We start from the raw sequence: 17,361 nt of genomic DNA, 5'->3' as shown, positions 1-17,361 counted from the left end.
TTGATCTTTGGTCCCATCCTTCATATTGAAGCCAGTGTAATAGTACAGCATGCTTTCATTTTCAGAATCTCATATCAGCCTTAATACAAGCACTATTCCATGACGGGCCTTGACCAAACATAGCTCTTTTGTTTGAAAGTAAAGATCAGTTTGAAATAGACTGATTCATCCCAGTTCAGAGCAGTGCCTTTGTTTTAGGCCTCGGCAGTGTAGTAGGGGCTGTCTTGCAGGTGCATCTTACAGTGAGTATCATTGAGCAATACATTCTGTAATTACAGGTTATGAAGGTGGAGCTCCCCTTTGATGTGACTCTGTTGTTGCTGCAGCAGTTGATACAATTTGGCTGAAATATCAAATGCAGATAGCCATAAAATTTAATTAAGAAATCAAAGCTTTCATCTGGGTTTAAGAACTCAAGCCAACAGATTTCTTCAATCTAAAGAAATCATAGATGGGGTGGAGAGTAGAAGGCAGTGTCTTTGTAGTATATAAAATGTATAACCTTATTTTGATGATTGCTTGCAAAGATAAAGCTTTTAGCAACTGCTGTTCACTTCTGAGGCTTAGATCTTCTCAACAACTAGGTACTTTCTTAACTGTCATCTGTTTTATTTTAATCATTTAACTCTTTGTTGTTAATTCTTTGTTTATGGAGCTTTGGATTCCTTTATACAGTAAAGCATGTTTGCAAAGGTGATAATTTGGTTGTTGTCACCTTTGTGCGTGAAACCCAGGTTAAAGATTAACATTGACACTACTGCGTTCTCAAACCCTGATTCAGTTATGAATACGGCTAAGTATATCCCCTTTTCTAGAAAGTATTGAAGCATGTGCTCAACTTTAAGCATGTAAAAGCAGCAAAGAATCCTGTGGCACCTTTTAGACTAACAGACGTTTTGGTGCATGAGCTTTCGTGGGTGAATACCCACTTCGTCAGATGCATGTAGTGGAAATTTCCAGGGGCAGGTACATATATGCAGGCAAGCTAGAGATAATGAGGTAGTTCAATCAGGGAGGATGAGGCCCTGTTCTAGCAGTTGAGGTATGAAAACCAAGGGAGGAGAAACTGGTTTTGTAATTGGCAAGTCATTCACTGTCTTTGTTTAATCCTGAGCTGATGGTGTCAAATTTGCAGATGAACTGAAGCTCAGCAGTTTCTCTTTGAAGTCTGGTCCTGAAGTTTTTTCGCCAGAAAATCCTGGACGCCCCATCATCTTGGGCATTGGAACTCTCACTGAAGGACTGTCTGGATATGTGGACTCTCTACTCAGACCCTATGCCACCAGCACTCCCAGCTATCTCTGTGACACCACTGATTTCCTGAGGAAACTACAATGCATTGGTGACCTTCCAGAAAACACCGTCCTAGCCACCAAGGATGTAGAGGCTCTCTACACAAACATCCCACACACAGATGGAATACAAGCTGTCAGGAACAGTGTCCCTGATGATGGCACAGCACAACTGGCTGCTGAGCTCTGTGCCTTTATCCTCACACACAACTATTTCAAATTTGATGACAATACATATCTCCAGATCAGTGGCACCGCTATGGGCACCCGCATGACCCCACAATATGCCAATATTTTTATGGCCGACCTGGAACAACGCTTCCTCAGCTCTCATCCACTCATGCCCCTTCTCTACCTATGCTACATTGATGACATCTTCATCATCTGGACCCATGGGAAGGAGACTCTAGAAAAATTCCACCACAATTTCAACAGCTTCCACTCTACCATCAACCTCAGCCTGGACCAATCTACACGGGAGGTCCACTTCCTAGACACCACGGTGCAAATAAGTGATGGTCACATTACCACCACCCTCTACCAAAAACCTACCGACCGCTATGCCTACCTTCATGCCTCCAGCTTCCATCCTGGGCACATCACACGATCCATTGTCTACAGCCAAGCACTGAGGTACAACCGCATCTGCTCTAACCCCTCAGACAGAGACCAACACCTACAAATCTCCACCAAGCATTCTCAAAACTACAATACCCGCACGAGGAAATAAGGAAACAGATCAACAGAGCCAGATGTGTACCCAGAAGCCTCCTACTGCAAGACAAACCCAAGAAAGAAACCAACAGGACTCCACTGGCCATCACATACAGTCCCCAACTAAAACCTCTCCAACGCATCATCAGGGATCTACAACCCATCCTGGACAATGATCCCACACTTTCACAGGCCTTGGGTGGCAGGCCAGTCCTCACCCACAGGCAACCTGCCAACCTGAAACATATTCTCATCAGTAACTGCACACTGCACCATAGTAACTCTAGCTCAGAAACCAATCCATGCAACAAACCTCGATGCCAACTCTGCCCATATATCTACACCAGCGACACCATCGCAGGACCTAACCAGATCAGCCACACCATCACCGGTTCATTCACCTGCATGTCCACCAATGTAATCTACGCCATCATATGTCAGCAATGCCCCTCTGCTATGTACATCGGCCAAACTGGACAGTCGCTGCGGAAAAGGATAAACGGACACAAATCAGATATTAAGAATGGCAATATACAAAAACCTGTAGGAGAACACTTCAACCTCCCTGGCCACACTATAGCAGACCTTAAGGTGGCCATCCTGCAGCAAAAAAACTTCAGGACCAGATTTCAAAGAGAAATTGCTGAGCTTCAGTTCATCTGCAAATTTGACACCATCAGCTCAGGATTAAACAAAGACTTTGAATGACTTGCCAATTACAAAACCAGTTTCTCCTCCCTTGGTTTTCATACCTCAACTGCTAGAACAGGGCCTCATCCTCCCTGATTGAACTACCTCATTATCTCTAGCTTGCCTGCATATATATACCTGCCCCTGGAAATTTCCCTACATGCATCCGACGAAGTGGGTATTCACCCACGAAAGCTCATGCTCCAAAACGTCTGTTAGTCTATAAGGTGCCACAGGATTCTTTGCTGCTTGTACAGATCCAGACTAACACGGCTACCCCTCTGGAACTTTAAGCATCTGCTTAACATCCATTGAAATCAATGGGATGTAAGAATGCATTTAAGGTTAATCATATGATTAACTGCATTGCTTAATAGAGATGGCTTGCTCAAATGGGTCTTAGCCTTTATGTCTGCTTCCCACCAACTAACACTGAGAGGCAACTTGATCTAGTGATTAAGCACAAGCACAGGGAATCAGGAATTCTTGACTCTGACTCTGTCTACTTGCTCTGGGCCTAGGGAAGTCATGGAGGGCTGGTTTCTCAGACATTCATTTCCATGGGTTCAGTTTATCACAGACTCATAGAAATGTAGTGTGTGGGACCCGGAGAAGTCATCAAGTTCAGCCTCTGGTGCTGAGGCAGGACCAAGAATACCTATACAATCCCTGGCAGGAGTTTGTCCAGCCTATTCTTAAAATCTCCAGTGATGGGGATTCCACAACCTCCCTTGGAAGCCTATTCTAGAGTTTAACTACTTCTATAGTTAGAAAGCTTTTCCTAATATCTAACCTAAATCCCCCTTGCTGCAGATTAAGCAGATTACTGCTTGTCCAACTTCAACGGAAATGGAGAACAATTGACCACTATCCTCTTTATAACAGCCCTTAACATATCTGAAGGCTGCCATCAGGTTCGCACTCAGTCTTCCTTTCTCAAGACTAACCATGCTCATTTTTTGACCTTCCCCCATAGGTCATTTTTTAAAAACTTTTTCTCATTTCTGTTGCTCTCCTCTGGACTCTCTCCAGTTTGTCTATGTCTTTTCTAAAGTGTGGCATCCAGAATCTGACATAGTACTCCAACTGATGCCTCATCAGTGTTGAGTTGAGTGGAACAAGTACCTCCTATGTCTTACTGTCATACCTTTAGTCCCAGATTTGGACCTTAGCGTCCAAAATATGGGGGTTAGCATGAAAACCTCCAAGCTTAGTTACCCGCTTGGACCTGGTACTTGCTGCCACCACCCAAAAAATTAGAGTGTTTTGGGGCACTCTGGTCCCCCTGAAAAACCTTCCCTGGGGACCCCAAGACCCAAATCCCTTGAGTCTCACAACAAAGGGAAATAATCCTTTTTCCCTTCCCCCCTCCAGGTGCTCCTGGAGAGATACACAGACACAAGCTCTGTGAATCCAAACAGAGTGACTCCCCCTCTCCGTTCCCAGTCCTGGAAACAAAAGCACTTTCCTCTTCACCCAGAGGGAATGCAAAATCAGGCTAGCAAATCCAACACACACAGATCTCCCCCTGATTTCTTCCTCCCACCAATTCCCTGGTGACTACAGACTCAATTTCCCTGAAATTTCCCAGAAAAGAAAACTCCAACAGGTCTTAAAAGAAAGCTTTATATAAAAAAGAAAGAAAAAATACATACAAATGGTCTCTCTGTATTAAGGTGACAAAATACAGGGTCGATTGCTTAAAAGAATATTGAATAAACAGCCTTATTCAAAAAGAATACAAATCAAAACACTCCAGCACTTATATTCATGCAAATACCAAAGAAAAGAAACCATATAACTTACTATCTGATCTCTTTGTCCTTACACTTAGAAACAGAAGATTAGAAAGTAAAACTACTTCTCCAAAGCTCAGAGAAAGCAGGCAGACAGAAAACAAAGACCTCAGACACAAAATTCCCTCCACCCAAAGTTGAAAAAATCTGGTTTCCTGATTGGTTCTCTGGTCAGGTGCTTCAGGTGAAAGAGACATTAACTCTTAGCTATCTGTTTATGACACTTACATGCAACATTCCTGCTAATATACCCCAGAATGAGAGTGACATTTTTGCAACTGCACCACACTGTGGTCTCGTATTCAGTTTGTGATCCACTATAACCCTCAGATTCTTTTCAGCAGTAGTGCTGCCTCACCAGTCATTCCACATTTTGAAGCTGTGCGTTTGATTTTTCCTTCTCCAGTGAAGTACTTTGCACTTACATTTATTGAATTTCATCTTGTTGAATTGAGACCAATTCTCCATTTGAATTCTAATGTTTGCAACTCCTCCCAGCTTAGTGTCATCAGCAAATTTTATAAGCATATTAAGTGTATCTTCCACTCCATTATCCAAGTCATTAATGACAGAATTAAATAGGACTGGACCAAGGACTGACCCCATGGGACCCCACTAGATACTCTCTCCCAGTTTGACAGCCATTAATAACTACTCTTTGAGTTCGGCCTTTCAAGTAAGTGTGCACCACGTTTATTGTTGGCATTTCCCTAGTTTGCTTATGAGAATGTTAGGTGGGACTGTGTCAAAAGCCTTATTAAAATCAAGATATATCATGTCTACTGCTTCCCCACTCCTCCCTCCTCTTCACATAATCCACTAGGCCAGTAACGCTGTCAAAGAAGGAAACTAGGTCGGTTTGGCATGGTTTGGTCTTGACAAATCCATCCTGGCTATTCCTTAACTCTTCTATCCTCTAGGTGCTTACAAACCCGATTGTTTAATAAGTTATTTCAATATCTTGTCAGGTATTGAAGTTAGGATGACCAGTCTACAATTCACTGGATCCTTTTTGCTCCTCTTTTTAAAGCTACTACTATGGTTGCCCTTTTCCAGTCCCCTGGGACCACACCTGTCCTCCATAAGTTTAGGTTATTTTGATGTGGAATCAGGGACTTAGATTTGTAAGTGGGCCTAAACTGTGTGTGCAAAACTTCTTTTGGAATTATTTGCACCTCTGAAAATGGAGACCTAATTAAAGCCAGGCTGCAAATTTGACTCTTAGCTTCTATATCACAGTCTCTTCATCTGTAAATGGGGACAATAATGCTAACATTTAATACCGCCTAGTGAAGTTGTAACAATAACATTAGTTAGATCTGGAGACTGACTGCCTTATTCACATGAGTCGTTCAACTGAACTCTATGGGATAACGTTACTTTTGTGAGTCAGATGAGCAAGATTTGTGCCCAAAGGCAGGTCTACACTAGAAGTGCTACATCAGTGCAGCTGCACCACTGTAGTGAGTGTGGTGAAGAGTTGTAGTAGTCCTCAGAAGAGTGTCCCCCGCTGACATAGTACCAGTGTGGACAGTACTTAGGTTGCTGTCACTTGCATCACTTGGGGGTGTGTGTGTCTTTTATACCTCTGAGCAATATAAGTTAGATTGACTAAGTGGTAGTATAGACCTGCCCCAAGTACTTGCATACTTTGGATAATTACTAGCGGAGATCAGATGGGAGAAGAATAAAAGTGCTGGCCAAATCCAGAAACGGTCTCAACAGCAGCCTTGTTAGAGGTTACTCATCCAAACAAACATAAAAGTGTCCGCCAAAGGGAGGGGAATGGAGAAAATTGGTAACAAGGGTTGGTCTCACTAAATAAATTTAATTTGAATCCTGATATCCACTTATAATGAAGTGTTACTGAGAAATTGTTTGACAATGTGTTTAGAAGCTGAAAACATTACAATAAAATGTTGTAGAATACATTTAAAAGTATGTCCTGTGGCATAGTTGAAAGAAAACTGACCATTATGCTCAGAGAAACACTTTACAGTCCATCAGTTTGACACTCCAAAGATAAAAAATGCTCCTTAGCATGGCATGAGTAAACTCTAAATAGTTATTGAAAATAGAGGGTCTGCTTTTCAGTGAGTTTCTAGGTGCAGATTTGTGTTTGTGTCCTACAGAAGAGAGTACCAATCTTGGATTGGCTCACACATTCGGTGGTACAGAAGCCCAAGAAGCTTCCAGTACCACTCAATTCACACACACAATTCTGAAAAATAAACTGTTGAACTATCTCGTAGCAATGGTGTCAAAAACTTTCAAAGGCTGCAACTGGAGTCAAAAGTTTAAAAAAGAAGAGAAAAAGTATTTGCCATCTTTTGTGTTTAAAGTAAGCAAATTAACTTCTTGACATTTGCACTACTAATTTTGATGCTTTGATACAGATAATTTACTTTGAAGCCCTAAATTTCACCTCACAGGATAAGAAGAAAAGAGGAGAAATTTCAAAGTGAGTAATTACCTGCTGCTGCTGCTATTTAAAACTTCTGGCTGAAGATTAAAGCCAATCTTTAGGCCGTTAATAGCCTGCAGTAAACAACTAATGAATTAGAGAACAGAAGTAAAAGGAACTAATGCTGAAGGATAGTCCCATTAATACAGAAGGCATAGTTGCAGCATACTGATACCCTGTGTAATAGAATGAAATACCTTCATTTGATACCATGGTGTAAGAGAGTGTGTAAGTAACATATATGGTACCAGTTTTCTTCAGTGGCTGTTGCAGCTACTGCTAGTCCAACGTTCATATGGTGAGATGAACAGAATTTGATCTGATGTCAAGGGCTGTGCCACTAAGAACTGTAGCTCATTAAGTTGTGGGAACACTGTGCTCCCAGAGAAAGGGACCGTAAATAACAAAAGCAAGACAAAGGAGAGGAAGTGGAAAGTAAAAGGGAAATGACTGAAAACAAAGAGCTGTGGACAATAAATCCTAGACAGGGATATCTAGGATGATATCTGTTATTGATCAGTTGAGAAATGAGAGAAAGTATTTTGAGAAAATGAGAGAAAAAGGAAAGCAAGCATTTTTATGGGCAAAAGACTATTTGAACATTGTATGTATTAAATGTGCTTTGTCTAATCCCCTGATAAATGAAGTATGGGCTTATTCTGCAGCCCTCACTCGCACATACAGTCCCGCTCACTTTGTTGGCACTGCCCATGTGAGTAAGGGCTGCAGGCCCTAAATTATTATAAAACACCAGTTAATGCTGTTCCGAGAGATATTAAAAGGGGGAGTGTGTGGCCACTTGCTTTTATTTAAATGAACAGAAGTGGTGTTCATTTTTTGAACTTTATCTTTTTCATTTTTATGGAATAAACTTTTCCCTTTAACAGGAATTTAAGCAGTAATATAGCAAACAAGAGCTAAATACACTGTAGGTTTGAAATCCCTTAGAATGTTATTTAGGGGCATTAGGATAAGTGACTCTTCATCTCTTATCAGCCCCAGGCTCTTTTAGACTGTAGATTCACATGGCTACATTTGGAATTTCAAAGCGCTGCCCCGGCAGCGCTGCAGGAGCGCTGCCGCGGCAGCGCTTTGAAGTGTGAGTGTAGTCAGAGCGGCAGCGCTGGGAGAGAGCTCTCCCAGCGCTGCATGTAAACCACATCTCATGAACAGGGTATAAAACTTGACTGAAAATATGGGGACATAAATGGCATATAGACAGTGTGGAATGTAAACATTCATCAAACATCATAGAGTCATCACAGAGTCAAAGACTTTAAGGTCAGATGGACCGTTATAATTGTCTAGTCTGACCTCCTGCACAACGCAGGCCACAGAATCTCACCCACCCACTCCTGTAACAAACCCCTAACCTATGTTTGAGCTATTGAAGTTCTCAAATCATGGTTTAAAGATTTCAAGATGCAGAAAATCCTCCAGCAAGTAACCCGTCCCCCCCACTTCTGAGGAAGGTGTAAAACCTGCAGGGCCTCTGCTAATCTGCCCTGGAGGAAAATTCCTTCCCAACCCCAAATATGGTGATCAGCTAAATGCTAAGCATGTGGGCAAGACTCACCAGCCAGACACCCAGGAAAGAATTCTCTGTAGTAACTCAGATCCCACCCCATCTAACATCCTATCACAGGCTATTGGGCATATCTACCGCTAATAGTCAAAGATCAATTAATTGCCAAAATTAGGCTATCCCATCATACCATCCCCTCCATAAACTTATCAAGCTCAGTCCTGAAGCCAGATATGTCTTTAGCCCTGTCATAGTATAATTCCCCACTCTGAACCTTAGCGTGCAAAAGATGGGGTACCAGCATGAATTCCTCTAAGTTCAATTACCAGCTTAGTACTTGTAGCACTGCCACCAACCAGGAATTCCAGTGCCTGGTACACTCTGGTCCCCCCAAAACCTTGCCCGGGGACCCCCAAGACCCAGTCCCTCTGGATCTTAACACAAGGAAAGTAAACCCTTTCCCCCACTGTTGCCTCTCCCAGGCTTCCCCTCCCTGGGTTACCCTGGAAGATCACTGTGATTAAAACTCCTTGAATCTTTAAACAGAGAGGAAAATTCACCTTCCCCCCTCCTTCTTTCTCCCCCTTCCAGACTCTTCCTGAGAGAGAAAGTAATCCTAACACAGAGAGAAATTTACTTCTTTCTCCCTCTTCCCTCCTTTCTCCCCACCAATTCCCTGGTGGATCCAGACCCTGTCCCTGGGGTCTCACACCAGAATAAAAAAAAATCAGGTTCTTAAACAAGAAAAGCTTTTAATTAAAGAAAGAAAAAAACAATAAAAATCATCTTTGTAAATGTAAAATGGAATAGGTACAGGGTCTTTCAGTTATAGACACTGGGAATACCCTCCCAGCCTAGGTATACAAGTATAAATTAAAATCTTTTCAGCAAAATACCAATTTGAACTCCTCCCAGTCAAATACACATTTGCAAATAAAGAAAACAAGCATAAGCCTAACTAGCTTTATCTACCTAGTACTCACTATTTTGAATTTATAAGAACCTGTATCAGGGAGTTTGGGGAGAAACCTGGTTGCACGTCTGGTCCCTCTGAGCCCCAGAGTGAACAACAACCAAAAACTAACAGCACACACAAAATCTTCCCTCCCTCAAGATTTGACAGTATCCTGTCCCCTGATTGGTCCTCTGGTCAGGTGACAGCCAGGCTCACTGGACTTGTTAACCCTTTCCAGGCAAAAGAGATATGAAGTACTTCTGTTCTATTAACTCTTACTTATCTGTTTATGACAAGCCCCCACTACTCCCCTTGGAAAGCTGTTCCAGAACTTCACTCCTCTGATGGTTAGAAACCTTCATCTAATTTCAAGTCTAAACTTCCTGGTGGCCAGTTTATATCCATTTGTTCTTGTGTCCACATTGGTACTGAGCTTAAATAATTCCTCTCCCACCCTGGTATTTATCCCTCTGATATATTTATAGAGAGCTATCATATCTCCCCTCAGCCTTCTTTTGGTTAGGCTAAATAAGCCAAGCTCTTTGAGTCTCCTTTCATAAGACAGGCTTTCCATTTGTCAGATCATCCTAATAGCCCTTCTCTGTACCTGTTCCAGTTTGAATTCATCCTTCTTAAACATGAGAGACCAGAACTGCACACAGTATTCCAGATGAGGTCTCATCAGTGCCTTGTATAACGATACTAACGCCTCCTTATCTCTACTTGAAATACCTTGCCTGATGCATCCCAAGACTGCATTAGCTTTTTTCACGGCCATATCACATTGGCAGCTCATAGTCATCCTGTGATCAACCAATACTCTGAGGTCCTTCTCCTCCTCTGTTACTTCCAACTGATGAGTCCTCAGCTTATAACAAAACTTCTTGTTATTAATCCCTAAATGCATGACCTTGCACTTTTCACTATTAAATTTCATCCTATTACTCTTACTCCAGTTTATAAGGTCATCCAGATCTTCCTGTATGATATCCCTGTCCTCCTCTGTATTGGCAATACCTCCCAGCTTTGTGTCATCCGCAAACTTTATTAGCACACTCCCATGTTTTGTGCCAAGGTCAGTAATAAAAACATTAAATAAGATTGGTCCCAAAACTGATCCCTGAGGAACTCCATTAGTAACCTCCCTCCAGCTTGACAGTTCACCTTTCAGTATGACCCATTGTAGTCTCCTCTTTAACCAGTTCCTTATCCACCTTTCAATTTTCATATTGACTCCCGTCTTTTCCAATTTAACTAATAATAATTCCCCATGTGGAACCATATCAAATGCCTTACTGAAATTGAGGTAAATTAGATCCACTGAGTTTCCTTTGTCTCAAAAATCTGTTACCTTCTCAAAGAAGGAGATCAGGTTGGTTTGGCACCATGTTTTTGTAAAACCATGTTGGATTTTGTCCCAATTATCATTGACCTCAATGTCCTTAACTACTTTCTCCTTCAATTTTTTCCCAAGACCTTGCATTCTACAGATGCCAAACTGACAGGCTGTAGTTACCTGGATCACTTTTTTCCTTTTGCATCTCAAAAAAGAGCGGATATTTTGAAGGGCTAATTGTCCAGGAACTGTAAAGAATCATTATTTGTTTATTATGCATCAACAATAGTCTCATGCTGTACTAAACACAAACTATAGCATCCCTTCCCTGAAAGCTCCAATGTTGCAACACACTGTGCATGGATGCATTCTACTGAGCCTGTGAATCACAGGACCAGCACCTTAATAGGAACTATTTATTCTGAAATCGCTACTGAAGGAACAATATTCCAAATCACCAGAGCTAAATTAGAGATGGTTAAAAATTGTACTTAATTGCTTTCAGAGAAGATGCCCTAAATTAACCAAATATGTTTTGATATGTCTATTTCCTAGTAGTTATGAAGCATGATTTTTCAAATTATTTCTCTGCTACCAAGGTTCTCTTCTGCATCTATGTTGGGTCATTGCTTCTACCTAGTTACCCTTCTCTTATTGGTACAATTCCCATTAGAATATAATTGGTTCTTATCTCAGCTAAGGGTCAGTAGAGTGAACTTAAAAAGAAGTATCCTCAAGGAAGCTTGAAGGACATGGAATGAGGGAGTGAGCAATTCATTGCCAGCTGCTTTGCAAAAACGCCAAATGCAATGTGTGGCTGGGGGAGGCACCCTTCCTTCATGACAGGGAATTGCCATACAAGGCTACAGGCTACAGATGATTGTTAAGGGGATGGTGTACTTTTGTTTAACTGATGACATTACTGCATACTGTGTCTGAAAATTCAAAACAAACAAAAGGCGCTTTTCCCCTATAAGTTTTCCTTTTATAATAGGAATAACATTTGATTAAGAGCTGGGAGTATCTTCAGCTTCACCTTTGGTACTTGCTTTTTGGGCTTTATCTCTGAAATTACCATTTCCTAAATGTTGAGCTCCCATTCAGGAAAAAGAAATCCCAAATGAGCAGTCACTCAGAGTAGAGGAGAGCTTTAATACCACATAGTGGGAGTAAATGGGGTAGGGGCAGTTGGTTTCAGACTATGATATTTCCTCTCTTTCTTACTTGCTTTGATGAACAGCTAAATAATAAACAATGTGATATTTGAATTATCTACTCTGGCATATGAATGAGCACCAGTTGAAATAAATGAGGACATTCTGGGCTGTTGTTCCGGGTTCTCTGCAAATTCAGGCAGACATCTCTGCATTGGTTATACTTGGGTCATGTTTTCACATTCATGTTTTTACTTACATACGTGTGTGCACATAGACACATACAGAAAGAGAGAGAGAGAAAAGCGAGACTCAGAACAGTTGAGTTAAGTCCGTTTGCAATTCCCCAGCTACCACTGCCCCATACTTCAGAAGATTCTGCTATAAATGATGAAGTTCTCATCAGACATGTGTTCAGTTAAAAGTTAGCTGACTAAATCTTTCCCCTCCCTCCCATTTTCCTCATCCTTTTGGAGTTTAGTCTGACCACCTCTTTTTACTGAGTATTTTATGATTGATTTTCAGATCTCAACAAAATATCTTATTTGTTTTTCCAATCAATCCTAGTATTATTTATTCTTTGTATTAGAGCAGTACCTTAAGGCCTATTGTGCTAGACTGTACTATAGATGACTTTTTTTTCCACAAGCAGCTGTTTGTGTTAAGATCCAAGATTCAGTCTCACATTGACAATCCTGTCTTTATGTTCTTAACCATTATTCAGCTTAATGTGTTCCATTTAGCACTATCATAAGAACATTCTCTTATTTTTGGAAAATGTATTATAAACAAAAACCAGAAGATGTAGAGATTGTCTTATTAATGATGGCATTGATTATTCACAGAATGTCATCTCAAAATTTCCTTGTGTTTGGCCAAGAACAGGACATATGTTAGTAATTGGTAATGTGTGTTGGGCATCTCCACCATAAACTGTTGTTTCAAAATACAATTAGTACTAAAAGAAGTGGGTTCTAGAGAGCCTGGGAAAGGTCTAAAATGAGATGCAGTTTCAATCTGCTATGTGTAGTAGCCAAATAGCTTTGATTCCAAAGTTTTTCTCTGCATGTAAAATCTCAATCCTTGCCACATTTTTTGCTTACACTGCAAGATGGGCCTTCTCTTTGGGTTAAAAGGAAGCTGGTTAATTGAGATTTGATATGTTCAGTTTAATGCACTTGCCATGAGGAGCTTAGCAGTATTATTTCAGTGGCACGGCACAGTAAACCTCTTGTCAAAGACATGAAAATAACAATTTTATGAAATTTTACAAAATTGTTCATATTGAATGTTTCTCTTATTTTGTTTTATATATCGCCACAGATGTACATGGAGAGGCTCAATTGTGATCTTGCATCAGTTTTGCATGGGTATTAATTCACTAACTTTAATGGAGTCCTGACTGTCACCAGCATGATCAGAATAAAGCCCAATGTATCTACCTCAAGGGATTTACAGTCTAATGACCTGATCCTCCAAATACTGACACAGGTGGAGAAACTTAGTTTAGTGACATTAGCAAGACTATTTGTGTAGATAAAGTTACTCACGTGCATTCATGTTTGTAGGATTCACCCTTTAAAGTAGGCCAACCCCTGTAGCAGGGAATTCACCCCTCTTCGGCTCTGAAAGGATTAAAAGCCAGCCCTTGGAGAGGGCTGGGGCTGAGAGCCAATAAGAGTGGGCCTGAGGCAGCCAATCAGGGCCCGGCTCAGCCAGTATAAGAAGGGCTCCTGGGGAGCAGGCAGGGATTCTCTCTCTGGAGAGAGAAGGACCTGGCTGCCTTGGAGCGCAGGGTACTGGGAGCAGAGTAGAGCAGGGCTGGGGAAAGGCAAGAGGAGCTGGGGAGCTCCAGCCTGGCAAATCCCCAGGCTGCGGGCCTTGCTAAAGGCCAAAGCTGGTACAAGGGTTGCAGAGGGGCAGCCCGAGGTTAGGCAGAGGCAGCTGGTCTGACTCCCTTGCCAATGATGAGTGGCCTTTACAGACTGCAGTTTGCCCCAATGAGAAGGGGCTAGATGATGACTGGCAGTAGCCACTGAGGCAAGGTGGGTGAGAGGGTTGGGGGTTCCCCTGGGAGGAGAGACCCAGCAAGTGGGGGTACTGCAGTGGGCAGTAACCTGGGGTAAGGAGCACCAGGGTCTGGGAGGGACACAGGAGCCCTAAGGCAGGCAAGAGACTGGCCTGCAGAGGGCGCTCTGGGCTGGACAAGAGCTAATTCCTAAGATGACCATCAGAAGGTACCCCACCGGTGAGTCTGCGTTTGCTACACCTCCCCTCCCCCCGCTAAAACTATATAGCAGATGGTGGACAGTAAGGGCGGCCTAGGGAGAACAATAGTGTTCAAAAAGAGGAGGATGCCATCCTTTGGGAGTGAAGTATTTCCTGGAGAAGTGAGTTAAAAGCTGTTTGGTTTATCGATTTCATGTTAGTAACTTTTTTAAAAAATCACTTTTTTGTAAATGTTTATCCAGGTATCTTAGATTGTCAGTAATAGTGATGGAATATTGTTGCCAGGCTTTGCGGAAGAAGTGAATTTTAAAGAGGGAGCTGAATGAGGAGAGGATGGTTCCTTGGCGCAACCCAATTGTAAATCCTACAATCCATCTGATTTCTTTATTAGAATAATTTCCCCCTTGATAACATTAGTGAGCATAGTTGGACTTAGGTTTTAAAAGGGCTAGTGCATAGTAGGATACATGGGAAGCTGATTAGCACATTTGCAGCAAAAAGGTTTGACAGCTTGACATGGTTTGAGGTGCTTGTCAGAGCAAATTTGAGGATAAAAATCTCCAGCTCAGATATGGATAGTGTGTTGTCAGCTTTCAAGAAGGAAAAAGGTTTGGACAGTTGTGAAGGTGAATTGGGTCATGAGCTTGCTACCATTGGAAGGGACCGGGGAGGGATGGGATTAAAATTTCACTTTCAAAGTGGTGATTAGGTCACAGTGCTGAGCCTACAGTAGCAGTGGGTGTGGGCATGACTTGGAGGGAAGGGAGTGGATGTTATTTTCAGACGAGAAGCCCCCAAAAGCACGGTGTCCTGTGCAACAGCTCAGTTTCAACATTAGAGGTGACCCGGGTAATGAGTTGTTCCTCACTTGTGGGGTGATTTGGTTTGATAGTACTTTTCAGGAGGCTTCATTCCAGATTCTTTCTTGCAATGCAAGCACTAGCAGAGAGCTTGGGGATATTTTCATCTTTCACTATTAGTTTATAAATGGATCTTTAAATCTGAATTTATTTAAATTTTAACTATGTCTGAATGCCAGACATGTAGTTGTGCATATTTGATTCTGAATGTTGAAAGCATGAATCCATTTGGGGTGTGAGTATGTGTAGAGAAATGCATGAGGGCTACCTACCTTCCACTGGCTCAGTCTGGATAAGACGGGGGTAATAATGATATGTTGGGAAAGCAACAGGAAGATCAGCCCCTTTGATTGAGGGTGTCTCTGTACCATTTGTTATTAGAGTTTGCAATCTGGAGATACCATTGGATCCTTACCTACTCTTAGACAATCATATAGAAGCAGTGACCAGCAGCAGTTTGTCATCTTCTACTTTTGGCTAGGATGTTGCAACAATTTCTTTCAACGCAGATCTGGCTACTGTAATCCATCCTTTTGTCACCTTAAGACTAGGTTACTACAGTCCACTGGTTAGCTGAAGATAGACCATTTAGTGCAAAATGTGATGGGCTACATGCTATCCTTCTGGGAGCACATGACACCAGAGATTCATGATTTGTTCAGGGGGCCTGATCCAAAGTCCATTATAGTCAATGGGAGTTTTCAATTGACACCAATACCCTTTGAATCAAGCCGTTGGCTGCCTTTGCCTTCCAAAATGCATTGGTCATAAGTGATCTGGGACCTGCCAGTTTGACAGTCTGTGTCTCTCCCTTATGTGATACTCAGATGATGGTCAAGACAATCTGCTGCCCCAAGCAAAACTTCAGTGGGTCACCCTGTCAGGGACTAGACCAGCTAGGATTTGCTGCTGGCCTGCTCCCTGACTAACTGTACTGCTAGGCAACCAATGAGCCCAGCAGCACTGCCTTGGAACTGACAGTGGACACAGCCCCAGGTTGGCTGCTGGCTTAGCAGCCCTGCTTATAAGCCCGGTGCCCACGGCAGATCAACGACTGCTCAACACTTGCCATACCTGCAGCTGCACTTTCCCTTTTTCCAGTCCTTGCTCCTACTTTGTTCCAGCCTTGGTCCAACCTCTTCTAGTCACGTTCCTGCTTGTTCCAGCCCTTGTCCCGGTTTCTGCTCCAGCCCCTGCTCCCCTCCACCTTCAAACTTCTAGCTTCGATCTCTGGCTTATAACTCTGGTTCACCGTCTGGTTGTAGCATTTGACTTGTCTCTCTGGGACTGATCCCTCACTCTTCCTCTGGCTTATGACTCTGGTTTACCCCTGGGATCTGGCATTTGGCTTCTGTCCCTCTGGTACTGACCCTCTGCTTGTTTCCTGGACTCTGCCAACCCTGGACCCAGTTCTAACTGGTAGGCTGAACTCTCACTTCTGCCATTAGGCCTGATCAGCTATAGATTGACCAGTCAAATACAAAGACTGGGGTCCACATCACTAGCATGGACCCTACTCAGGCCATTTTCCCCCTGTCAGAGTTGTTGGGGGTGGGGTAGGGGAGGAGGGTCCATACAGAACTTGCAGGTGCAGGATGCAGCCCTACAAGCCAAGGCAGCATCACTGGCAACCCCAGCTCTTATTCCTGTGTGCTGATGGTCCTGCTCCCAGACAAGTTTAGTGGTGACTGTGGTCTGATTCGAGGTTTCCTAAACCAATGCTGGTGAGCACCTCTTCTCACTCTCTCCCAGTTGTTCCTAACAGAGCAGGCTTAAGTAGGGCTCATCGTTAGTTTGCTCACAGAGGAGGCCTTGCCCTTGGCCTTCCTCCTTTTTGGAACAATCTAGCTCCCTCCTGGGACTGTAGGAGCAGTTCACTCAGGCCATGCCGGTTATCTTTGGTGACCCCCCCCCGCCCTCCAGTGCAGCCCCACACTGATGAAGCTGTGCAGCAAATACCACAAGAAGGGCATTGAGCAGCTGCGTAATATGCTGCAGAATTCTGTTGCCTTTCTGTGGACACCAAGTGACATGAGGGCACACAGCATCATCAGTTTCAGATTGGGCTGAATGATATAAAGGATGACCTGGTGCAAGTCAAGCCACCATCCTGTCTTGACAACCTGATTGACCTAAGTATCAAAGAAATGACGACCATCTTATTGAGTGCCACCATGAATGTGCCCCCACCACTCAAGCCCTGACAATGCCCCAGCCTGCCACCTGTTGACTGCACACCCTGGTCCAGGACCCAGAACCCAGAAATGTTGACAAAGCCTGCCCACACCTGTCTGAGATTGAGAAGAACTGACTTTGAACTTCAGGCCTGTGTTTGTATCATGGGGA

The sequence above is a fragment of the Gopherus flavomarginatus genome, chromosome 2 (assembly GCF_025201925.1).
Source record: "Gopherus flavomarginatus isolate rGopFla2 chromosome 2, rGopFla2.mat.asm, whole genome shotgun sequence".
In the NCBI taxonomy this organism is placed as follows: domain Eukaryota; kingdom Metazoa; phylum Chordata; order Testudines; family Testudinidae; genus Gopherus; species Gopherus flavomarginatus.
This window is presented reverse-complemented; position numbering follows the sequence as displayed.